Source organism: Belonocnema kinseyi, chromosome 5 (assembly GCF_010883055.1).
Source record: "Belonocnema kinseyi isolate 2016_QV_RU_SX_M_011 chromosome 5, B_treatae_v1, whole genome shotgun sequence".
Taxonomy (NCBI): domain Eukaryota; kingdom Metazoa; phylum Arthropoda; class Insecta; order Hymenoptera; family Cynipidae; genus Belonocnema; species Belonocnema kinseyi.
In genome coordinates, this window is record NC_046661.1 from 17,298,481 (window position 1) to 17,323,863 (window position 25,383).

Below are 25,383 nucleotides of genomic sequence, written 5' to 3' on the forward strand. Positions count from 1 at the left end.
AAACTTTTTTTAATTTTTTCCCAAGCCTCGTCATAATTTTCATCTGTAATTTCAGTATGTTTTAATAATCGGGAAGGGTCATCGATTAAACATGTTTTTAAATAAAACAGCTTTTGCGTTTTGGAAATACACGAACAAAATTTATGCGTAAAAAAGTCACGAACTTGAAGCTAGGTCTCGGATACGGGATAAAAAAATCAAACATTAAATCCTCATTTCTATGAAAAATGTATGAATAAATTTAGAACTTTTTTACGAACAATTCGAATGTACTACGAACAGTTCCTGAAAACTTTATACTCAAATATAAAAAGGGAAAAATTTTATTTGTGCGATTTAATTTATATTTATAAATTCGCACAACTCTGAGGATTTGAAACCTCGCACTCGACAGTTTCTATACATAAACCATGAGTGTTTAAACAAAAAAAGCCATCGAGGCTAATCAATGTAGGTATAATAAAAAGTCTAGCCACTCATCCGACGAATTCAAATCACACATACACATACGCGCCGATCGGGTGGGTGACAGTGCGTGCGGGCCACGTAGACGAACCTACGTCCTAGTTCTCAGATTTGTCGGGCAGGCTCGTGAATTCTATGTGAAACTTTTCCCAATCACTCATAATATTTTTGTAATTATTTACGGAAAAAAAGTGATGAGCAGTTTTAGACTCGTCATATCCAGTTCTTCAATTCTTTCTCAAAATTTGCAGATTATTTACGAAATTACATCAATATCCAATGAATTTGCCTCATATCCGAGACCTAGCTACTAGTTCGTGACTTTTTTACGTATAAATTTTTTCCGTGTAGTTGTTTGATTATGTACAGCCGCAGTGTACAAATCTCGGAAACTTTCTCACTCTAAATAGTTTCCGGCAAATTTTGGTAATGTTACCTTAGGTAAGTAAAGGGATTTATTTATTTAGAACACACTCCCAATATAAGAATCACGAGCAATAGTTGAATCTAACGTTATATTTGCTCTCGGCGTTTACAAATGCATCATTTTTAAAATAAGGTATCGAATACTTATCTTTTTCGGCGGTAGCTACTTCCAAATGAAGATCCTTTTCTTTGATTAGTTTCCAGGTGTCCAGAAAAGCTGAGTAACGCCCTTCCACAATTGGAAGTGTTACGTCCTCAGGAGATAAAGAGTCGAAATTGGCACGAATTTTTGTTAGGGTCTTAATTAAGAACGTTTGCTCAATTATACGGGATGTGTTCAAAAAATAAGGTGACTTTATGGTTTTCTCAAAAAATATTCATTTATTCCTCAATATTTATGTTGTCCCCTTCAAAGTAATCCTCCTCAGATATAATAAACTTGTGCCAACGCTTTTTCCAATCATCGAAGCACTTCTGATTATCATTTTGTGGTATAGCCTTGAGTTCTTTCAGCGATGCAGTTTTTATCTCCTCAATCGTTGAAAATCGATGTCCTTTCATGGGTCTCTTCAGTTTTGAGAAAAGAAAAAAGTCACTGGGGGCCAAATCCGGTGAATATGGAGGCTGAGGCATGACTGTGGTGCTGTTTTTGTTCAGAAAATCTTTCACAACCAACGATGAATGAGCAGGTGCATTATCGTGATGTAAAAGCCACGAATTCTTTTTCCAAAGTTCTGGACATTTTTTGCGTATCGCCTCTCGCAAACGGCGCATAACTTGAAGGTAATACTCCTTATTGACCGTACGACCTTGTGTTAAGAATTCCTGATGCACTACGCCACGGTAATCAGAGAAGACAGTGAGCAAAACATTCACATTTGACCGAACTTGAGGTGCTTTTTTCGGTCTTGGAGACTCAGGATGCTTCCCCTGTGACGATTGGGCTTTAGTTTCGATGGTCATGCGATGGATCTTTTGATCAAAATTAAGCTATTTTGGAACAAATTTCGCTGACACACGTCTCATGCCCAAAACGTCCGAAAAGATAGCATGGCATGAGCCAACCGATACGCCAAATTTTCAGCAACTTCTCTGATGGTAATTCGGCGATTTTTCAACACCATTTCTTCCAGTGCTTGAACGTTTTTATCTGTTGTTGACGTGCAGGGACGTCCAGGGCGAGGTTCGTCTTCGACATCCTCTCGGCCTTCTTGGAACAGCTTGTACCACTTATACACATTTTCTTACTCAAGAGTAGAATCACCCTATGCAACTGTCAACATTTCAAGAGTTTTAGAGCACTGGATTCCATTTTTCACACAAAATTTAATGCAAACTCTTTGCTCCATTTTTTTCGAAGGAAGAAAATCGCCAAGCACACCAAACCCTTCTAACCTTTTACGTCTCTGCTAGAAAAACAACACGAGCTATATAGTCAAGACTGTGAACATATGATCGTGACGAGTGTACCAACACAACAAAACAAAAAATTTAAAACTTGAATGTACGTAGCCCGCAAAAATTGAAAAGTCGCCTTACTTTTTGAACACACCTCGTAATCGGATCCATTGTAGTGCTGTTATCGGTAGGAATAGAATGTTCATGTGAGACGGCACAAACATACGAGCTCGTCAGCTGCTTGTGAATTGGCAAAGGTAGTAATGTGAGAGTGAGAGGATAGAATATGGAAAGACAAGGATCACATCTGAGTGACGAGTCATATGCTCGTACTTTCACTTTCACTCATACACATGTCTATTGCTCACACATAAGAGCAAAATAATTTTCTTCTAACATAGAGTATGTTATCCCCACCACTTATATTTTAACACATATATAAGCGGGAGGCACTGATAATCCGTCACTGTTTTTTCAAGGCACTTGGAACAGTCTATTTGATAGTTTTTTCAACTTCTAATTTTTCAGTTCGAAATGGCTTCAGCATGTTGCGAACTCGAATTTAATTTATTTGAATCACCCTTCTAGCCAAAAATGCTAAACTCATCTGCCTAAATCCGGCTCGAAGGACCATTTTTATTTATTGAAATAATAATTAAGTAAGTGTGGATTCTGGTTAAAGAGCAAAATGAGTTTGTCGACAAAAAGAGAAATAAGGCTCAGAACAATTCATTTATTTAATCACTTGAAAGAGTTCGCACTGGCCGTAAAGAAAAATTTTGATGAAGTTAGCACAAGAAGAATACTTAATATTGAACAGCATAAAGCTGGCGTTCGTTCGACGCGATATTATCAAACTTTCCGCAAAATCGACACGAGACGCGAGAAACCCGACATGTTTGCACAAGGCTGAAAGGTAATTTGCCGAGAACGAACCCGGAAGCAGCCAGTAAGTACGTCACAATAATATGTGAATTTACACTAAATAAGTAAAAACAAGATTTAAATTTAAATCCAAATAGTGTTCTAAATACTACATTTACTTTACAGCGACTAGAGCAAAAAGGTGAATCTGAACATGCATTTCAATCAATATTATTGAAAAATCGTTATCTCTGGACCTTATCCCAAAACCGGATTTTAGGGAGTTTTTTCATTTTAGAAAAAGTTTTCTCTGCACGTGATCTCAAAATTTGGTTTGATCGACCATTAAAATAAATGAGAGACTCGTTAGTGATAGAAGGTTATCCGAAATAAATGCAGAAGCGAAATTTTAGGCCGAAATTTTTATTCCAATTTGTTCAGAAATTTTTCTCTTTTTGAAATTGCTATCTCTGCATCTGACTTCAAAATTGTCATCTGATCAGACCCTAAAATTTCCTCTTAGTTACTTTGATGGTATAGGTGTATCACAAAAAAAACTCGAAGCAATTTAACTTGCCAGAATTTTAAATAATAAAGTCTTTAAGACGTTTTTTTTTATTTTAGAATATATTTTCTCTGGACGTCATTTAAAAATGTGGTTTGATCAACCACTAAAATAAATTAGAGACTCGTTGGGGATAGGAATTTATCAGAAATAAAAGTAGAAGCAAAATAATATGCCAAAATTTTTATTTTTTCAGACATTTTTCTATTTTTGAAATTGCTATCCCTGAATCTCATTTTCAAAATGGCATTTAATCAGCTACTAAAATTAATTCTAAGTCGCTTTCATGATATAGGCGTATCCAAAAATCGGGAACCAATTGTACCAGCCCAAAATTTAATTAATAAAGCATTTAGGAATTTTTTTATTTTAGAAAATATTTTCTCTGGACGTCATCTCGAAATTTTGTTTGATCAACCAGTGAAATAAATTAGAGATTCGTTGGTGATAGAAAGGTATCAGAAATAAATGTCGAAGCGAAATTTTAGGCCGGAATTTTTATTCCAATTTTTTAAGAAATTTTTATATTTTTGAAATAAATATTCATGGATCTGATTTTCAAAATAGCATATGACCAGCCCCTAAAATTAATTCTAAGTCATTTTGACATTATAAACGTCTATAGACTTTGCTGTTAGCTAACAGATTTTTCTATAATACTGCTTGATAAAAATTAATATTTTATTTGTTGTTAATTAGTTATAAATAAACAAATACAAAAAACGCGTTTTTTTGGAGAAATTCATTTCCTACCTTATTTGTAGATCGATTTTGATGAAACTTGGAATTTAATAGTTTTGAAGGTCGCTGATTACGAACCTGCTGTCAGTTTGGCAAATTCAAAATGGCGGATTGAAAATGGCGGACGAAAAGCGTAAAAAATAGAATTTTACGCTGAAAACTTTTGCTCAAGGGTACCCGGGATCGCTGAGTACAGATATGTAAACAGAATTTTAATTTTTTAAATTTAAGATAGTGAATTCAAAATGGCGGAAAGAAAACATTTTAAAAACACGTATTTCGCTTTAAAATTTGTAACTTGGGGATTTTTAGGATCACTAATCAAGAATCTGAAATAAAAATTTCAATTTTCCATGATCCAAGATGGTAATTTTAATATATTTTTTAAACAATATTTTGATCTGCCATATTGAATTGGCCATCTTGGATTATGAAATATTTAAATTTTGATTTCAAATTCAAGTTCAGCTACCCCAAAAATTCGCGAGTAAGAATTTTCATCGAAAAATAACCAATAGAAAAATGTGTTCATTAAAGGGTTAATACGCAGAGTACCAAATTTATGTTCTTATACACTGCCGACAGAAAGTGTGGGTACATTTTCTTTGGCCGTTTGAAAAATGATACTTTACTTCAATGACGAATCTATATGCAGAAACTGAATTTAACACTTTGAAAGTAGAACATTTTGAAAGGTGAGAAAATTTCACGTGAAATTTGTCTACACTAAAATGAATTTAATAATCTAGTCAAACATTATTTATCTTGAATGTTAAAAATTGTTTCAACAAAATGAATATTTTAAAATCTTGATTTCAACTCTTTGCCAAATTAAGAAAAGTGTTCTTACAAATTTGAAAAAGTCATGAAATGAAGAATAAATCCTGCTAAACAATTTTTGTCCTCTGCTATTTTTTGTCTGTCTAATGTTTTGGGAAAAAACGCAAAAATTAATATTTTAATAATCAATTTTCATGCATTCTGTGCGAATATTTTGCAGATTTGCTTCAGTATACAATGCATAGACATGAAGTGCATAACAGCTATACTACCTAAAACACCATAATGGATCTGGAGTGTGACAACTTTAAAGTGTGTCAAAAAATTATATTTTGAAACGAACATTTTCTCACAATGTGATTTTTATCTGTGAAGATTTTTTTGTGGAGAAAACTCAGTTACGATAAAAATGTGGGTTATCTAGTTCTGTACTGCCACCCTTCAACTCGAAAATTTTTTTCGCCATTTAATTGAAATTTATAGGGTTCTTATGTTACATGCCCCACCTCCTTCGGAAAGAAATTTAGAAATTATTATTAAAGATAATAATTTCCAATTTACCAGTTTACCAGTAACAATACAGTGGACAGCCACCTAATTCATACCTACATACTAATATGGTACTGCAAAGAAAATGAGAAACCGAAATTAATCGTTTTCAAAAATAAAAACATTAAAATATCATATTTTGAGAACAATGTGCGACGATACACGATTTTCCAGCCATAATAAACCTGGAAACGAATCGTTAAACATTTTTTGAACTAATACATCTATTTTTATGAAATAAAAATATCTAGGCAATATGGGAAATTCCAAAAACTAAGAAAGGGTGAAGCATAATGAATTTCTAAATTTCTAAGAGCGCTAGCCTAAATCTTTTTTGCCTACTTATTATCCCTAAAAAATGTCTTACCCAGCAAAATTTCCCTAAAAAAAATTTGTATGGCATCGACGAAGGGCATTACTAAAAAAATATCACTGCAGTTTGTCGAACTTTTTCACTTGACGTGGTTATTTTATCTCCTCCTTTTTCAACGGAGTGCAAACAAATCAGCATTTCAAGCGAAACCGCTGCTTTTCGGCATAACTATCAGGCGGCACAGGAAAAACCCAAATTACCACAGATGAATGGAATACCTTTTCGAATGACAAAACGATAAGGAATTCCATGCCAAAGTTCTGTATTTATGATTAAAAGCAGAATCATAAGGAAATAAACAGCTAAACATGAAATTAAATAGAAGAAGCGAATTGCCGCGGATGAATGAGATATCTTATCGAATGATAAAACTATAAGGAATCCGATTTCAAATATCTGTATTTGGGATTGTAAGGAGATTTCCCAGGAAATAAAAGGAACCATAGAACCTCTCGGTAGGCGATTAATGAATGAAAATTATCGTAAAATGGTTGATCCGAAGGCACACACCATGCGGGTGGCCAATGGAGCCACTTCATCCTTTTTTGTCGCATATCTTTGCCGGTAGAGTTAGACAAAGTGATCAACGAATTTGCATTCCGTATTGCGAGTGATCAGTAGCCTGACTGTATTCTGGAATTAGATTTTATGAGGAAATTTGGTATCATTCAAAATGGTAATCAAGAGTAATGGTACTTGGCAAAGGATCCGTGGAAAGAGCGGCTGGTCCACGGTAGTACCGGTGTTACTATACTGTGGTACCACATTAATGTTCAGAGTCACCAGACCATCAAACAGCAACACTATCTAGTGTCTCGATACCTCTCTTTCTTTTCATTCTCCTTGGTTATGATGTTTTTGTCAGCTGGTGCCGAAAATTCGATAACGAACATGGTTTGTGGAGAATATAAAGTTCCAGTATATGCGATACTTCCCATTCTCGACAATTGAATCGATTCCCCTAGGAGCATTTAGAGGAGCGATATTAAGGTTAATGCCGTAAGAGTGGCAGAGATGGTAATAAAGCACTCTTAGTGCCGCATTGTGCCCTTGAATTTAGGTCGTTCCCGCGTGAGTTGGACAGCTAGATAGTATGTGAGCTAAATGCTCGGGGTGTGCATGGCACGCCCTGCAGCTATCATCAGGAATGTCTTGGCTCAAAATGTGGCGACGGTATGTTAAGATGGAAATGACACCGTCTTGGCATGCAAAAATGAAACCCTCTGTACCAGACTTCAATCCGGGCGATTTGAGGAAAGCAAACGTTAGTTTACAAGATATTGACTGATCCTTCACATTTCTGTGGAAGATATCGTGCATCCTCTTATCGAGGAGTTGTTCACGAAAGTTTTTCTCTTGTGCTTTCTTAATCCGAGCTTTCAGGAGTTAGTACTCGGAATAGATAAGATTTGATGCATTTTGCTCACTTCTAATACTGAAGTCAAGTCCGAGTGTTTCAGCAGCCTCCTCCACTGCTTTATACAGAAACGCTCCTTTGCCCACTTCTTCGTGATTCCTAACCATTTTCAGAAGAGGGTCTCTTCCATTTGCAACTCTATGTGCTGTACCCAGAATAATCCTGTTGTGGAGACATTCAATACTCAATATTCCGCGACCACCTTGACGGCGTGAGATGTACAGCCGCGGAACGGAAGACTTAAGATGCATGCTTTTGTTCATGTGCATAACCTTTCTTGTCCCGATATCAAGGGATCTGAGCTCGTTCTTCGTCCATAGAACTACTCCAAATGAATAGAGTACTACTGGGACGGCAAGCATGTTCGTTGCAGATACTTTGTTCCTCGCCGACAGTTCGGAAGAACAAATCTGTCGGATGAGACGTTTGTATCTTCTTCGGAGAGTATCCTTTATAGATGTCACATCCAGAATGCGGCTCTGTGGCACGCCTAGGTATGTGTAAGTCTCTCCAGCGCAAAGGTGTCGTATAGCGCTTCTATCAACGAGCTCAGGATCTTCAGGGATGCCATTAAGTTTTCCTCGTTTCAAATAAACCTTCGCGCATTTGTCTAACTAGAATTCCATTCCAATTTCCTTAGTATATCGTTCGACAATCCCTAGAGCTAGATTTAGTTGCTCTTTGTTTTTAGCATAGATCTTAAGGTCGTCCATGTAAAATACATGAGTGACCTTGTACTTTCGATCTGCAGGTTTGCCGCAAAGTACCCGTTGGAATGGTGAAGTGCTAGAGATAGTGGCCATAATGTAAGGCAAAAGAGGAGTGGGCTCATGGTGTCGCCCTGAAAGACACCTCTCTGAAAGATGACCTTGTTAGTTGTGACACGATTTTCTCCAGATGAGATAGTAAATCTGGTTTTCCAAAGCGGCATCAATCTCTCTACGCACCTAACTATTTGCGGATGAAACTTTAAGATTTCCAAAAGACAGTTGATAAGTCTATGGGAGGTCAAATCGAAAGCTTTCCGATAATCAATCCAGGCCATCGATAGGTCACCCTGGTAGAATGCTGCATCTTTGCAGACACATCTATCGATGAGCAGGTTCTCCCGACATCCGGCTACGCCTTTCTTTGAGCTTCGTTGTTCATACATTTCTTGCCATACAGGTTCAATTGCCCGAACAATCCTATCATTTAGGATAGTTGTGAATATCTTATAAAGTGTGTGCAGACAAGTTATTGGCCTCTAATTCTTCGGGTCAGCTAAGTTGCCTATTTTCGGCAGGAGTATTGTGCGCCCTTCCACCAACCACTCCAGAATCGGCTCTTCCGACTTCAAATATGAGGAGAAAATACGGGCCGAATGCTGATGGGTTGAAGAACACTTCTTCTACCAGAAGGATTTGATACAATCTGGTCCTGGTGCGGAATAGTTCTTCATCCCTCTTAATACTTCTTTCACCTCCTCGGTAGTGATGGGTGGGCAGTCTTTATCAGGTGTTATGAGGGCAACACATAACTCCTTGAAGCTATTCATATTTTCTGAGTCTTCGTCCAGTCAATGCTGCACTTTGTAGACTTCTCTCCAAAATACTCTGGTTTGGGTGGGTGTTCGACAGTAACCGGAGGGTCTTGGAAGAGTCGAGATGGGTCAGAGAGAAACTGTTAATTTTCTCTGACCCACCTCTCCCTCCGCTCTAGACTTCTCTTAGCGTCAGATAGTATCCGTATTCTCTCAACAATATGCTGCCTGATGGTCAGCAGCTTTGACTTGTTAAGTGTGTGATAACGGGTCCGGAGTTCGCGCGCGAACTTTCGAACCTTGGGAGTAAAATTCCTGCCAGATGTAATGTAGCCAATCACACACTGAATGCGAGACGCGTACACGTGTGTATAATAAACTGTAAAAGTAGGACGTGGATAGATTACAGAAAAGTCTATATTGTATCAAAAGGTGATATCCACATGCTGGAGGACATCCTAGATAATCTTCGAGCCACTCGCTACATATAGCCAATAGATCTTATCTTAACCTATCATCAGGTGCCCCTAGGAGAAAGTAGTAAGCCAATTACTGCATTTTCGGCACCAAGAAAGGAACTCTGACAGTAAAAAAGGTAAGCTTTTTGGGTTTTCAGGCTGCCCATCCACATTCCAAAGACTGACTAACAGTATCATTGTCCCCACATGCGTCCCCATTGTTTCACGTGTTGAGACTATATTATTTTCGTTTCCAAAACTTTTGAGGGGCACCTGTTTCGGCCCCAGAGGGTCCTTGATAAAATATATGAAACTGGATTCACTATCAGCGCCGAGAAAAGAGTCTTTTGTCGTTCTGAGGTCCGGAACTTAGGTTTTCCTGTGAATGAGAGAGGCAATTAACTTGACTCTAAGCGGGATACCGCCATTCTTGATTACCCAGCCCCTGAAAATCCGAAACAACTAACACGATTCCTCGACATACATAGTTGTTATCACCGATTTATAAAGGACTTTGCATCTATTAGTGAACCCCTTACTCGTCTGCTCCGCAAAGTCTTTCGATCGGCGCATAACGGTGAACAGGAAACTACGTTTAGAGCTGTTAAAAATGCGTTGTACACGGCCCCCATATTGGCATTTCCTGATTTTTCGTTTCCATTTATATTGCAGATAGACGCAAGCAGCTACTGGTTAGGGTCGTTCCTAAAACAATGCCTGGATGGTGAACGAAGCGTGATAACACATGCTAGTCGAACGCTCTCCGACATTAAGCAAAAATATTCGACTACTGGATAGCAATACTTGACGGTTATATAATCGATAAAAAAATGTAGGCATTACTTAGAAGAGTTATACTTTACGGTTATTACGGACCGCAACAACCTACGGTGGCCACATAAACTACACAATCCCATAGGTAAGCTAGCTTGATTGTCGTTAGAGCGGCAGGAATATAGTTTTAAAGTTGTTCACCGTAAGGGGCCCTCACATGAAGTTCCCGGTGTCCTGTCCCGGATGTTTAAAGACGAGGATTCACCCGAAATTTGGGTCATAGAAGTAATAGATGAACCCTGGTATAATCAGCGTGTGAAAGCTGTGATAAATCACTTACATAAATACCATGGGTGGAAGGTGGTCCAGAGATTCACGATGAACCTCAAGCCGGCCACCTCGAGATCGAAAAATTGTATTAGACCTATTATTAGCCTGGTATATTCTGTGATACCATTAACAACGTGCGTAAAGGTACTTTTCCAAAGACGAAAGCACAACGGCAGGCTCCCCCCGGGCGAAGTAAACCGAACAGATGAATCGTGTCCTAACAACTATGATCCGATCCTTAATATATAGAAATCAGCATGTACACCTACACGAGTTTAGATTTGTATACAACACTTCCGTTAATAGCGCGACCCGACTTGGCCCAAGATTTCTACATTTTGGGTGGCAGTCGCGTCCGGAGGTCATTTTAGAACGAAAGAAAGAAATTCCAGTCGATATCTCAAAACTTGTAGGGATTTCGGCTATGAGTTAGGCGACCGAGTCCTCAAATGCATAACCCAGCTCTCATCCAAACAGAAAAAGATTGCAGCTAAGCTGGGAAAGAAATTTCATGGTTTGTTCCGCTTAATCAAAGCAATTTTCCCTTAGTATATGAGTTCGCGAATGATAATGGTCGATCCCACGGTACGTTCCACCTCAAAGATCTGAAACCCTAACTCCACCGATAAACCCCATATAGCATCTCTTAAGCATGACTTCTAATGCATAATTTTTTGGTTTAGTTTGCTTCTGTTTAGTAGTGTCCCTAAATGTCTCCGTCCAGATGAGAAGTAGTATTCACACCCCACCTACGGGATCGCAAGTTTAAAGCTCCGAGAGGGAACAATCTGAAGAACGTACCCCCTCTCAGACTAGTGTAGTGGCCGGCTGGAAGAGAATTCCCAGACCCCGTTGTCGATCCACGTCACCTTCATCTGGTGATGGCAAAATCAGCATCTGAAGACGAAGATCTGAGTAAGACAGCGTTAGACCCCTCGACGATCTGCATCTTGACAGCAGTCCACGATCCCAGATATGCTCAGCAAGAGGCCTCTACCGCCAAGGCACTTGAGTGCCCCTTACAAAGAAGGATTGTTCCGCATACACCTCAAACTTTTGACGTTTTCACAGAGGTGTTAATTACCAGATAGTCGAGGAAGAACATTCCTGACTCTACCCGTTCCTTCACTTCCGTCCCATAGATGAGAACCTGCAAACTGTCGAGGGGCGTCACCTTACCAACGGAGTGGATCGTTCCAACTACAACCACTCCGAAAACCTCCCATGAGAAGCTTACTCCTGGATTGGATCTGATGCCCAGAAGACCGCGAAAGGAGGTAGTACCTTTTGACCCATGAGGGAGATGACCCCTCAAACCAAGCGGTTGACCCCGATGCCAACCTCAATGGCTGGTATCGACTTCGATAAGATCCCCCGAAAGTTGATCCCCAACATACTCGATGTATCCGTCCCTACTCCTAGACTGCATACGCTGCAACCCCACCCCGATGAACCTACCAGCGCGGAGATCATTAAGCCCCCGAGACACGAAGCACAGCTATACCCATCACATCACTTACGTAATATACCACAATTGTGGAATGAAAGGCCACAGGTGGCTTTGGTATCCTTAAGAACTCACCCTTTTCTGTAAGAAGTCCGTGGTAGAAGACAGCCATCAACGCGACTGTCCGTACTGCAAGAGCGGTAATCCGCGACACCTACTTCTTGTTCCTTGGGAAGGTTTACCCGCGTATATACGAAAGAGCTTGGACGAATTATAACTTGATTGAGGACCACAATTGTCCGTAACGTTTTTTTTCTTTTTCATTTGCCCTGCAGGGAGCTGCTTACCACTCACTGAGCGGTATTTTTTTTTATCAGCAATTTACTTTCTTATGTTAATTTTCGACTGACCAACTCAACTCTAGATGTGAAGAGCCGTTTATTCGAAAGAGCGGTCTTATCGGTCGTCACCCTAATCGCAAAAGGCTTGACAGGAAGCAACATAGGCTCATAAGGGCCAAGAATTTGCATGTTCTGGTATTTGTCCTTCTTTTCGAAATACAGCTATGGTTTTCAGTTGAAAACTATCAGAACTCCAATAGCAAGTCACAGTTGATTTAAGGCCAAATTAATATTTATTTTTCTATTCTTTTTATTTATTATTTATTTGACGAATGATTCTCGTCCAGAACACTTAGGAGTCAACGTAAAAGAGGAAGAACTAGACTCGAAATCTATCATCTAGTACCAGCTAGCATCCCACCTACATACAGGCTCGCTCATGAGTGCAGTAGCTTACTGACTAACGTGGGCGACGAGCGAATGAGTTAGCTGAAGCTAATACTCTACTCCCCGAAGATGTTAATCTATGGAATCTGAACTGCGTAGTTTACTGAAAGGCGGTCTCCCTTCTGAGTAAAAATCTAAGTAATGATACTTCCGTACGCCTTACTAAGCCCGCAAGCGTATTGCACAGCTTCAGTTTAAAAATAAATCGATGACACGACAGGCATCCAATGTTTAGTGTGTGATAAGCCACATAACATCAAATAAAAAATTGACTCCAAAAGCTAAGGGACTTGCCATCAAGCAAAACTCGATGCAAAAATAAAAGCTCTTTCAACAGCCCAAGAGCGCCTTAAACGGCGGGTAAAGTGGTTTCCGGAAAACTTCACCTTTTCTACCCGTAATTTCCGTCTGTTCAATAAAACGCTATGAGCTTTTGTTTGAAAATTTAATTATTTTATTGAAAATTATACTATTTTGCTAGTCATACTTTGATAAAAAGACAGCTTTTTTGGACGAAAATTCAACTGCTTTGTTTAAAATTCGTCTTTTTGGAATCAGTTGATTTCTCATAAGCCTAGGGTGCTTTATAAATAAGTTATTAACGTTTTTAATTTCGTCATATTCAACATTGCGTCTTATGAGAGACGGCGTTTTTGAGCTCTTTACTGAGTGTTATCTAAGTAACCACATTAAGATATTATTGATAATTTTTTTAAATAAAAACAAGTATTTCAATAGTGAGGTGCAAAAATAATATTATCCATTTGGTTTCTGTATATGCATGAAAAAAAAATTAATCACGAAAATTGCTCTTCTGAACTTTGACTATCGCGATCTGGCAACATCGCGAGGCGCGATCAATGTAGATCTCAGTCAGTCGTTGATTCATGTCACTGGCGACATGATCACAATGTTGCCAGATTTAAACTAAGTCATAACTACGTCATACGAGTGTAAGTATTACGACTGCGTAGTCGACTGATCTCGGCAGTAGCGATGGTACCTTCTTAATGGTTGAAAGTTAATTTTTTCTGAAGTTTTATTCTAATATTTTAGATTCTGAATGTACATATCTCTCTTGGTTAAACATTTAATTATTTTCTTGAAAGATCAGCCAGTTTGTTAAAAAGTCATATTTTTTTGGTTGAAAGATAGTTATTTTTATATGAAAATTTATCTATTATCTTTTTTGTTCAAAATTATTATCTTTTAATTAAAAATTATACTATTTTGTTGAAAACTCAACCAAATTCAATTAAAGTAATCTTTTTTTGTATTGAAAATTCATCTTTTGTGGTAATATTATATTTTTGGTGCAGAATTCATTTTTTTGGTTAAAAAATTTAATTGCCTGGTTGAAAATTGAACTATTTTCTTAAAAAGTTACCTTTTTTGGTCGAAATTTCAACTTTTTTGTTAAAAAGACATATTTTTTATTGAAAGTTAATTATTTTTTTATTTTAAAAGTATAATATTGTATTATTTTTTCAAAATTAATCTTTTTCGGTTCAAAATTTCAATATTTTGATACAAATACTACTATTTTTCTAAAGAGTCATATCTTTTTGGTTGAAATTAACCATTTTAATTTCAAAAATTAACTTTTATATTGTTTAAAATTATGATATATGATTAAAAATTGAATTGTACTGTTGAAAATTCAACTATTTTGATAAAAGTCATCTTTTTTGGGCAAAGATTCAACTGCTTTCTTGAAAATTCATCTTTTTGATAGAAAGTCCGTCTTCTTAGATTAATAATTAATCTTTCATCAGAAGACTGTTAGCCGGGTGGCCACACTCGGGAGAACCAGAAAAAACCAGGAGAGAAATATTACACCGAAAGATTTCCCGTATTTCATAATTTGCGCGTTTTCCAAGTTTTCAAAGTTTTTAATTAGAAAGCATCGAATTCTAGATGTGTTCAGAATATTTAAACTTTAGAGGTTCACAATTTTTTTCCAATATTTAAAATTCTGCAATTTTGAACGGTGAAAATGGCAGTGACTTTGTTTTATAGAAGTCACATTCTTTAGTAACAAAACTATATAGTCGTTTTGAATGTAACTTGACACTACATGCTATGATACTTATTAATAATGTATTTATCGTCTGGAAAATTTCTGTAATTTTTATTTTAAATTATAGTTTTAAGTGCGCAATTCTAAAAATTAAAATTGTACAATTTCAAACATTGGAATCATATTATAGCAATCTAGTTTTGTATTTTTTTTAACTTTCAATTTTCAATGTAAGGTCTTAAAATTTTCTTGATTTTTAATTGAAGAATTAAACAAATAAATAATCTTAAATTTTAAAATATTTGATTGGAGAATTTCATGAATGAATGATTTAAAGAAATATTTGAAATTAAAAAGTTAAAAACTGAGTTTAGAATACAAAATAGGGAAATATTAAACTACTTGAAATGGATACATCTGTAATTAAATAATTTCGGTAATATTGAACGGTTAAAATTTTAGAGTTCTTAATTTTCATGTAGAATGCTAAATTTTTAATTTGTCTCTTTTATAGGTTTTAATTTTTCACTTAAATCTTAATGGGTTGCATTTAATATCAAAATTTATTTTGAAAGTTTTTTTAGAATAGTTTAATTCTTTTTTTGATTTTAGACATCTAATTATGGCAAGATTATGATATCCGTGGAGACAAAGTTTTAATGTGGATTCCTATAGCATTTTTAGCGACAAACATGAGTCTGAAAGTTTTAAATCGACATCTCGAATAGTTTTCGATTTTTTAAACTTTTTTTTTAATGTACATAATGTCTTAAGTTCATTGCGATAAGCGACTTTTGTACAAGAAAAAAGAGTTTTTATGTGGATTCTGAAAAGGGAAAAGAGGCAGGGGTGTGAACTTATATTATTTCTATGACCAGTCACAGGGGTACCTCACCCCCCCCCCCACGAGGCGTTGGAAAAGGGGCAGGGGCGTGATCTTACATTATTTCTGTGACCAGTCACAGGGGTGCCTTCGATATATCGAAAACAAACGAGATATCGATTTAAAAATTGCAGGTACGTATTTCTCGCGAAAAATCCCATCGAAATTCATATTCAGAAATTATGTTTCACAAAAAAAGTCAATTTGAACATGAGAAATCGATGTATCGAAAACTATTCGAGGTAGCGATTTAAAACGTTCAAATTTGTGTTTCTCGCAAAAAATCCTATAGGAATCCACAATAAAACTTTGTCGCCACGGATATCATTATCTGTCCCTAATTATCTCTAATGTCAAATTATAATTTTGTTATGTTATAATAATTTAAAATTATAGAATTTCAGATGCTTTGCCTTTGCAATAATGATTTTAGTTTTTAATTTCAGATTGTCAAATGTTAATTGCTTTGAATTTTACGTTATTCACATTTAAAAGTTTTGAATTTTCAATTATTTAATTTTGAACACTTTTAATTACAAACAATATAATTTCAATTCCTCTGAATTTTAAATGATCTAATTTCCAAAATATGAATCTTAAAGTATTACATTTTTAATGTTGTGACATTGTCCTATTTCAGAAATTTTAACCTGAAATTGTCCAATTTTAATTTTTAATCAAAATAAAATAAATCAATAGCGATTCGACTTAGTAATTATACAATTCCACTCGTTTGTCTAATTAAATTGCCTAAAACCTCTGAAGCTTAATTATTCTAAACACTTTCAAAAGTATATGCTTTCTAGTTGGAAACTTTCAAAATTTAGGAAACGCTCGAATTATGAAAAACGGGAAATGATAATCTTAAATTGTCATATCAAAATAATTAATTTTCAACCTTCGAAATTTGGCAGCATTGTGATCATGTCGAAGGAGACATAAATCAACGGCTGACTGAAATCTACATTGATCGCGCCTCGCGATGTTGCCAGATTTCGATGGTCAACGTTCAGAAGCGCAAGTTTCGTGATTAATTTTTTTTCATGTATATGCAGAAACCAAATGGTTAATATTATTTTTGCACCTCAATTTTGAAATACTTGTTTTTCATTGTAAAAATGATCAATAATACCTTAATTGTGGTTACTTAGATATCACTCAGTAAAGAGTTCAAAAACGCCATCTCTCATAAGACGCAATGTTAAATATGACGAAAGTAAAAACAATAATAACTTATTTATAAAGTACCCTAGGAATTTTAAGCAAAGCAGTTAAATTTTCGTCTAAAAAATCTGTCTTCTTATCAAAGTAGTTACATTTTCAACAAGATAATTAAATTTATAACCAAATAGTAGAATTTTTAAACACAAGAGATTATTCCTGAACCAAAAATATAATGGTTGACTTTTTCATTGAAAATAATTAACTTCACCCACAAAAATATGACTAGCAAAATAGTATAATTTTCAATTAAATAATTAAATTTTCAAACAAAAGTTAGTATATTTTCGTTTCCGAATTCAACTCTGTTGGTTGAAAATTCGACTATTTGGTCGAAGCTGTTGAAGTTGTCAAACTGAAAATAAGAGACATATTTTGCATCGTTCAACACAGCAGCCCCCAAAGAGATCTCTCGATATTCGATAAATACAAATAAGTATTTATGATTTCAGTAAAATTGATTTTTAGTTGGTAAGTCTGGTTCAAATCTTTAGTTGGGGGCAATTAATGTGGAATTTAAACAAAAATAATCGAGTACTTCTTCTTTTCGAGGTCACTTTTTTAATTCTATTGTAAATGTAATCAAGTATAGAGTTTTCAAATAGGATTTTGCTGCAAGTACCCACTTTTTTTTTTAATTACGGATACATTTTTAATTTGTCAAAGTTTTCTTGATGAAAAATAAAAAAATTAATTAACAGATAAATGTCGTAAAAATAGGCCGGTCAAACACGAAGGAGCTCTAAAACATTGAATCAATTTCTTTTTTTTCCATATTAATTCGAGTATATAATGCTTCATAAGAGTTCAGAGCCAAGTGCTGAATTTAAACACACTGCTAATTTTCAATATATACTTATATAAAGCTTATAAATAACATAATATTGTACGTGTAAACATAACCTCGTTTTTAATGAAAAACTTTAGGACTATCATCCTGACAGTCCTAACACTCTTGTACTCCTAACCACTTATAAAAAAAAATGCAAAATGTTGCCTCATTAAACAGTCTCATGATTTGTTTACAAGAAAAACTAACGAGATGTTCCATCACTTTACTCTTCCCCTAACCCAACTTTTGCGTTTGCAAATGTTACGAATCTGAGAATGAGGATTTCCATTCGGCCAGGCCAGAGCCAGGTAAAATCAAAAGTTTTGTTACACGAACTTCACTTCCATGCACCAACACCTCGCCCGTATATTCAACAGCTTCTTAAACGGAGGAGAACCTTTTCTGCAGTCCATAGCTTGCTTCAACACCAGCTATAAACTAATCACTGGAATCTTCATAGAAAGGATGCTTGCCTTATGGCACAGAAGGAGCGGCAGTGGGTGACGTACACGACGTACGTCACCGGGTGTTGGCCAACGGCCAACACCCTTAGTCAGAATTTTAACATCAGCAGTAAGGAAAACGCATTGCACCATCTAGATACCTCACTTCAAAAAGCTCAAGTGAATAAAAACAGAGGATACAAAATTCCATTAACAACTACTCGGCAAGAAAATGCGCGGAAACTATCACAGAATTATAGGATATATAATTAGATTATAGAAATTATAGGGGCAAAATTTCATTTTCCTTAGATCATCAGGACTTAATTCAGGTACAGAGAGTTTCTTTTTCGCATACCAGAATGGTGTCATTTCCACCGTAGTATTCTGTGACCGCATTATACTTCCATAAGTTCACAGCGACAGACGGTGAGGGATCTCATACACGCTAAATACCTAGGAAACATGATATCCAGGTGCCCACTCGCGTGGGAATGACGTAACTCTACAGATATATGGCTCCCCTGAGAGTGCTTTACTAACATATTGGTCTTTCTTACAATGTTAGTCGCGACCCTGCTGCACCAAACGCTACGAGAACGACAGAGTAAATTGTTCAAAGCGAGAAGTGAGAAATTTTGTGAAACTACAATTTTCGGTCAAGGGGAAATAAAGTAAAGAGAGATATCAAAACCATAAAAGGGAGCTGCAGCGAATGGACGAGAAAATATTGGGTCAAAATAATTTTCCTGGCGATCGATACTTTGGGAGGTGCAAAATTATCACGGCTTTGTAACTTCAAATCCATAACTGCGTGCCATAAACATACCGATAAACTTTCGAGATGGATGTTGTCATCCTTGAGTCGCTCCTTGTCCTCAAGACACATATTTTATGCCAAGACTTTCACGATGATAGTTGCAAAGCGTGTCATGCACACTCCGATCACCTAGTATACATACTTTATTACCATCCCTGTGTCTCTTACGGCATTAGCGCTGACACTACTCCGCCAATCGCTCCTAGGGAAAAAGCATTACTCGTCGAAAATAAAAAGTGCCGCTTATCATGGAACTTCACATTCTGAAACATTTAATGATGCGCATTTATAAAAAAATTGAAATCGATTGAGAATTATCAGCTGTAATGGACTATGAACAGCCAATTCCCGATCCAGCCCACTATGTGATGTGCTTTTAAAATGAACTAAATTCCTAAGAAATGTTATCGACCCTCTTTTTGTAGAAGACTATCACATATATTTTGTACAACGATAAAGTATTAGAAAATTCTAACTTTTAAGATACGAATTCAATAACTCTATATTCATAAGCAGTGCTGATTACAATAAAAAAGCTCGAAATGTGCCATAAATCAATTACAACATTTAATAATAAAGACAAGAAATTGATGATATGATAGAAGGGAAAGCGAACGCAGGTAGAGAACGTCTTCGGTAGATAGCCAAGGAACGAGTGAAATTTAAGAACTAAGGAGAAGGCATGAAGAAGCACTCGGAGAAGGAGAAGAAAACAGTGTCAGTGAAAGCATCGTCTTAACTGTATTGTAGTATACAACTGGTTTATGAAATGCGAATGAATTTGAAGGGCAGATAATTGCGCCAGATTTTATTTTCAGAAATACTTAAAGAATAAATTTATAAATACAACATGAATCTTATTCTTACAAATGATGAATGCTTTATTATAGAATATTTACAAAGTAGTCAGACGTGAAGGGGTCACGCAAAAGAAAGCTTAAATTCACGAGTCTTTCTGGTCAATACGGACACTCGAGTGAAAACTGATGAATGAACAGTGAGATCACAAGATCATTTCGGATTGTTCATATTTTCTTTTCATCATAGAATGTGTACATACATTATTTCATAATGAATCTTCATTCAAGATCGACAGTTACGACTATCCATATTTTAATTAAAACAAAAGATGCTTGTACATGCCCGTTTTCCCCGCTTTAATTACAAGGAAATCTAGAATTTATTATAATATAATTTATTATTATATAATCAGGACATTTTTAAAATGCAAAAATTGAATATTCTTTTCGAAAAAGTGCATAAATATTTTGTTCAAATCTTAAAATAATAAATGCTGAAAAACCTTCAAGCAAAAACAGAAGTAAATTAAAATTGTATGTGAAAGCTCACATTGGCAGAAATTAATCATGTGTACGTATAGAATAAGATTTTAAAGTGTAACTACTAGTCCTTTTCCTCTACATATGAATTCCTTTCACTACCAAAGTACATTACCGCGACTTGATATTCTATATCGCAAAAATGTACAACTGCACAGTCTCAAGACTAGGTATTCAGTGATGTGTCATAAGCAGCCAAAACGTGCCTAGATAAAAAAATTATAAAACAGTATGTTACTGTATTGGGGTTAAAAATCTAGGCGACACTTCGATCGCTAATTGTCACTTACGAATGAAAAAGGCTGACGGAAATAGATCAGTTCACATTATCAAGCCGGCAGCTTTATTATATTTCTCAGTTTTCAACAAAAAAAGACTGTTCATGAGTGAAATTTTCACATTTTTTTATTGAATTTAGGGAGTAATTTCGTAAATTTGAAAGTATTTAAAAAAATATGTTTCACTTCTTGCGAAGTAGTTGAGAAAGTGACCGGTGGTGTAAAAATCCGACTCAAATTGTTTTTTGTTGTAAGTAAAAAAAACGTGTAATTGCTTCAGGTTATGTATCTTTTGTGTCATTATTGTTTACATACAGAATTCCATAAATAAAAAGAAGTAATAACATTTTTAAATAAATAAGAATAACCAAAGCCGCCTCGATTCACCACGGGTCACTTTTGTCGACTATTCACAAAAAAAGAAACTTGTTACTTAAGATACTTCCTTCTTCTACGAAATTTATGTTTAAATTGAGTAATAAAACCGCAAAGTTTATACCTTGCGTAACTTCCACTATGATAATGACATTTTTGTATTAATGATTTGTTGGAAATACAAGCACTTTTTCTAAAATTATTTTCGAAGATTGAAATAAGCCTCAGAATTACAATTTTTTAAAATAATTATAAGACCACAAATAAGTGTAAAGGTTCTTGAAATGTGAATGTAAAATAATCTTTTCTGACAAAAAAGTACACATATAATAAGAAAATAAGCACCGTCCTCAAAAGCGCTCTTTTTTGACATCTTCGTAAATGGGAAACGCCCCTGCTGCGTTCTGATGATACTTTGGTGGATAACAAGGCAATGTTACTTACTCAAGGCCCAATGCCCAATTGATACCTCGAACTAGGAACAAGATTAAGGGCAGCCAGGCGACCAACCACCTAATCCAGTCCAATAACTGGCCATAGAGAACGTGTGGTCGTTCCCATCTTTCAACGTTTGTTAAGAAAATCATCTGTAAAGTTGTATTAACTTAGTAGCTCATTTTTATATTATTTGCTTCCTTGTTAAGTAAATGTGATTTACTTCATTACATAGGAAGTATATAAATGTAATATTAAGGCCATGTAACGATACGGTCACGTGACCAAACCTGGTCCTTAGTTTTCCTTTCCCAACTTACGTTTTTTTAATCACTATTTTGGATAAATGCCGACCGTGCTGCAAAACCCTGCAAGCAAATTTCATTGTTGTTAATGGGCTTGTTATAATGTTTATATTTATCAATGTCGGGCAAAACAAAAAAACTTGCTCACGAAAATTGTGCACAAATAATGCAAAAACTAATGTTTGCACTTGAAATGCAAATAAACAAATTTGGTCTGACATACGTATCAGCTATGTCAAAGTAGCACTATCACAGCGAGTAAACAACTTTGAACTTTTACGGGTCTCTGGGTAATACAGATTGCATGATTACCGACAGAGAAATTTAGATGTCAAACTTCATGAAATTGTACATTTTTATTTATATTGTAAATGACAGAAATTTGACAACTGATTCCAATTTGTTACCAGTATTAACTTCCGCAAAGATTGGACCCTACTTGAAGTATTTTCGACCAATAGGTACCGAAAAAGAATGTGGGAAAGACCATTCTCGACCTTTCTAGAACTGCTGGCCTCTGACTGTGTACTTTTTGAACCCCCCGAATTCAGTCCAAAGCTATTTGAAGGTAACTCCCAAAATTTAACTGAAAGCGGGACCGCCACCATTTGATGAAGAATCTTTGTCTCCTATTTTTCATACGGTAAGAGAAGAGAGAAGCTCACTTACTGCTTGACCGACCGCTTTTCGTCTTGAGCACGCTTCCACAATTTTTGCGATAATTCGAGAACCAGTGAATATTTTATTAGTTTCTTGGTATCGTTTCAAAGATATTCTTTCAGAATTTTATCGAGCAAAGTTTCAATTTTTTTCATTGAATTGTCTAAAGCATGCAGAGAGTAGAAGTTGAGAGTCGGAAATTGGTCCAAAGGTATATATCCCTGATATAGGGAAAACAGTCAGATAAATCTACAGATATTCACTTTCGCTCTTCCAGGATCTTCCTCAAATCCTTCGTACCCTCCCGGAATACGTTGAGCTATAGCGAAGAATAAGTGAACAGCCATAGATAAAAACTGTTTTACAGGTATCCTATTCACGCTGACATGACGTCTGCTTAACATTCTCTGCGAATCATCCACTGACTTTGGCATAACAACATTATCTGCAAAAGTCAATCTGCGCAATTTCTTTGTTCCAAAATAAATACCTTCTTATTCTAAGCAAACCATTCTCAGACTGTTTTCAATGAATATGCTGAAGAATCAAGCGGGAATTAGACATATATTGTTTTTATTGCTTTTAGAAGCCAAATATTGATTCCGCTCTCTTTCACAAATTTCCCACAGTTTAACTATATCCACATTGCCTAATGTTTTTTACAGATTGAAAAATACATAGGTGACCTTTTTTATGCAGAGAATGTTCACTTTTCTAAGCACATACACGTGCGGGAAGTAATAAAATTGTAAACCATGCTAAAAACCGATGAGAACAGTACTTTTTCTAGATTCTTCACTGATGCTCTTTGTAACACTAAGTAACACAATTCTCCCCCTCTCGAACCCCCTCGGTATGTTACATAACGTAGAAATTTAAAAAAATTGATTAAAATGTAAAATATATATCGCCTTTATAATATATCATTATTTTAAACTCAAAAATTCGTTCAAAATTTATTTGAAAAACAAAGTTTTTGAAGATAAAGTTCATGTAAATGACAGGTATTTTACTTTATTAAGTTTTTAACGCTGCAAGAAAAAGTATTGCGATTATTCCATGAGTTTCTAATGCAAATTTTAATCTAGAATCCGAATTTCAATAATTTAAAGTTGATCTTGCTGTTTTTAAAAGTTTTCTAGAAGGAACCGAAGGGTGACTCAGTGAAGCCTTTAAGGGTATTTTGTAGAGGCTCCTTTCGGTTCCTTAGGTCCACTGGAATGTTCAAATTTTGGAATCAGATTTATCGCCCACTTCTTTTAATGTTTAAACGCGAAGCGCTGAATATTTCGAATTTACTCTAATACTCACTGTTTCCGGTTATCATCGGTTCTAAAATAAGGTTATAATCGTGTGCGATAATTTCAATAATATATATCGTCCTCCGATCGCCATAATCGAATGCTAAGCGCTAAGTATTTGGAATCCACTGCAACCCTCAAAGTTTGAGGTAAGTTGTCCGATCGGGCTAAAAATTGGATCAATTGTAGTCCTATTAGATAGTACCTCTTAAATCAAAAAATAATTCATTTTTATAATTATTTGTCAAATTGGAGGGGGAACATTTTTGGGTTTTTTAGGCAAAGCCTTACATTAAAAACATTTTAAACTATTTTCCAATTGCCTTAAATAAATGTTCACTTCTAATGTCGTTGATAGATTTTTTTACAAATTTTCTGGCGATAATAACGATTTTTGAAAAGTCCAAATTTGACCCTAATTTTTGAAAATCAAAAATAAATTTGACTTTTTTTCAAATTTCGACATTGTTTTTTCAGAGGGGCACATTAATTCCTCTTTGAGTAATAGAATGATACGTAAACAAGATGCCATGATGGAGAACGTGACGCGCGCTCTCCCCTCGTGCGCTTATGTCGAAGATCTTTGTGCAACGCTTTAGTGCAAGTTTTTAAAGTTAGGTAACATTATATGCTACGAAAATACATTCTCTGTACATGTTCAGTGCAAACTGACCGTGGAAATATTCTCTAGGAATTAGTAGTGAGAACATATAACTTTTGAATTTACATCCGAGTTAAAAGCAAGAAATGTAAAAAAATCAGTTTGAGAGCATGGAAATCTTACGCTTCCGAATCCAAAAAGAGGAAAAGCATTGACCGCTGAAACTGGAACTCTAGTGAACAACTTTTCTGAACAGTGGTACTCATAATGTGTGCGTTTGCGTGCATCATAATAATGTCATTTGTCATTTGGGAGAGTATGCAAACTGTCCAGGTAATACAAACTCAAAAGACAACAATACAAAAGCTTTTGATGTACATTATATTATTGAAGTGAGATTTTAAATTTGATTACAGACAGACAGATGTACTCTAAAGACTCTGGTAATGGATGCTGATGAATTCATAGATGATTTCTGTGAAAGACTGTTGAAATTAAAAACTCATCACTTTATTTCAAAGGAGCAATCATTGTTTTTCAAAAACCTGTAGGAAAATGTATTGCCTGGAGAGTTTTTGATTAGATTCGATTTCGCCGAGAATTAGGCCTTTATATTTCACAATGCAGCGCAATCATTTCACTGGAATGACGACCAATTTACAATATCCACTGTGATGACTTATTATAAAAAAGATAGAGAGCTCAAGCACGTAAGTATTGCAATAATATCTGACAACTTAGCTCATAACACGGTGGCTATGCACGAGTATTAGAAGTTAATAGTAGTTAATTGAAAACTCATTTCAGGAAAAAGAAAATCTTCTGTTTCACTGATGGTGCAAGGCACCATTTTAAAAATAAAAGTGGTTTGCTAATCTCCAAGTCCATGAAGAAGATTTTGGTATCGAAGAGGAATGGCATATTCAAGGTACATCTCATGTTACGAGTGCATGTGATCCTATGGAAGCGAAT

At 35.6% G+C, this 25,383-nt stretch overlaps 1 long non-coding RNA gene across 1 annotated transcript; it reads right to left on the reverse strand.

The window, feature by feature from the left end:
* Positions 1-19,973: 19,973 nt before the first annotated feature.
* On the reverse strand, positions 19,974-21,970 carry LOC117172908. The gene is made up of 2 exons (XR_004467072.1): positions 21,865-21,970; positions 19,974-21,696 (listed from the first exon to the last, which is right to left on the reverse strand). It is a non-coding gene; the product is annotated as an uncharacterized LOC117172908 (long non-coding RNA).
* Between the last annotated feature and the right edge of the window lie 3,413 nt (positions 21,971-25,383).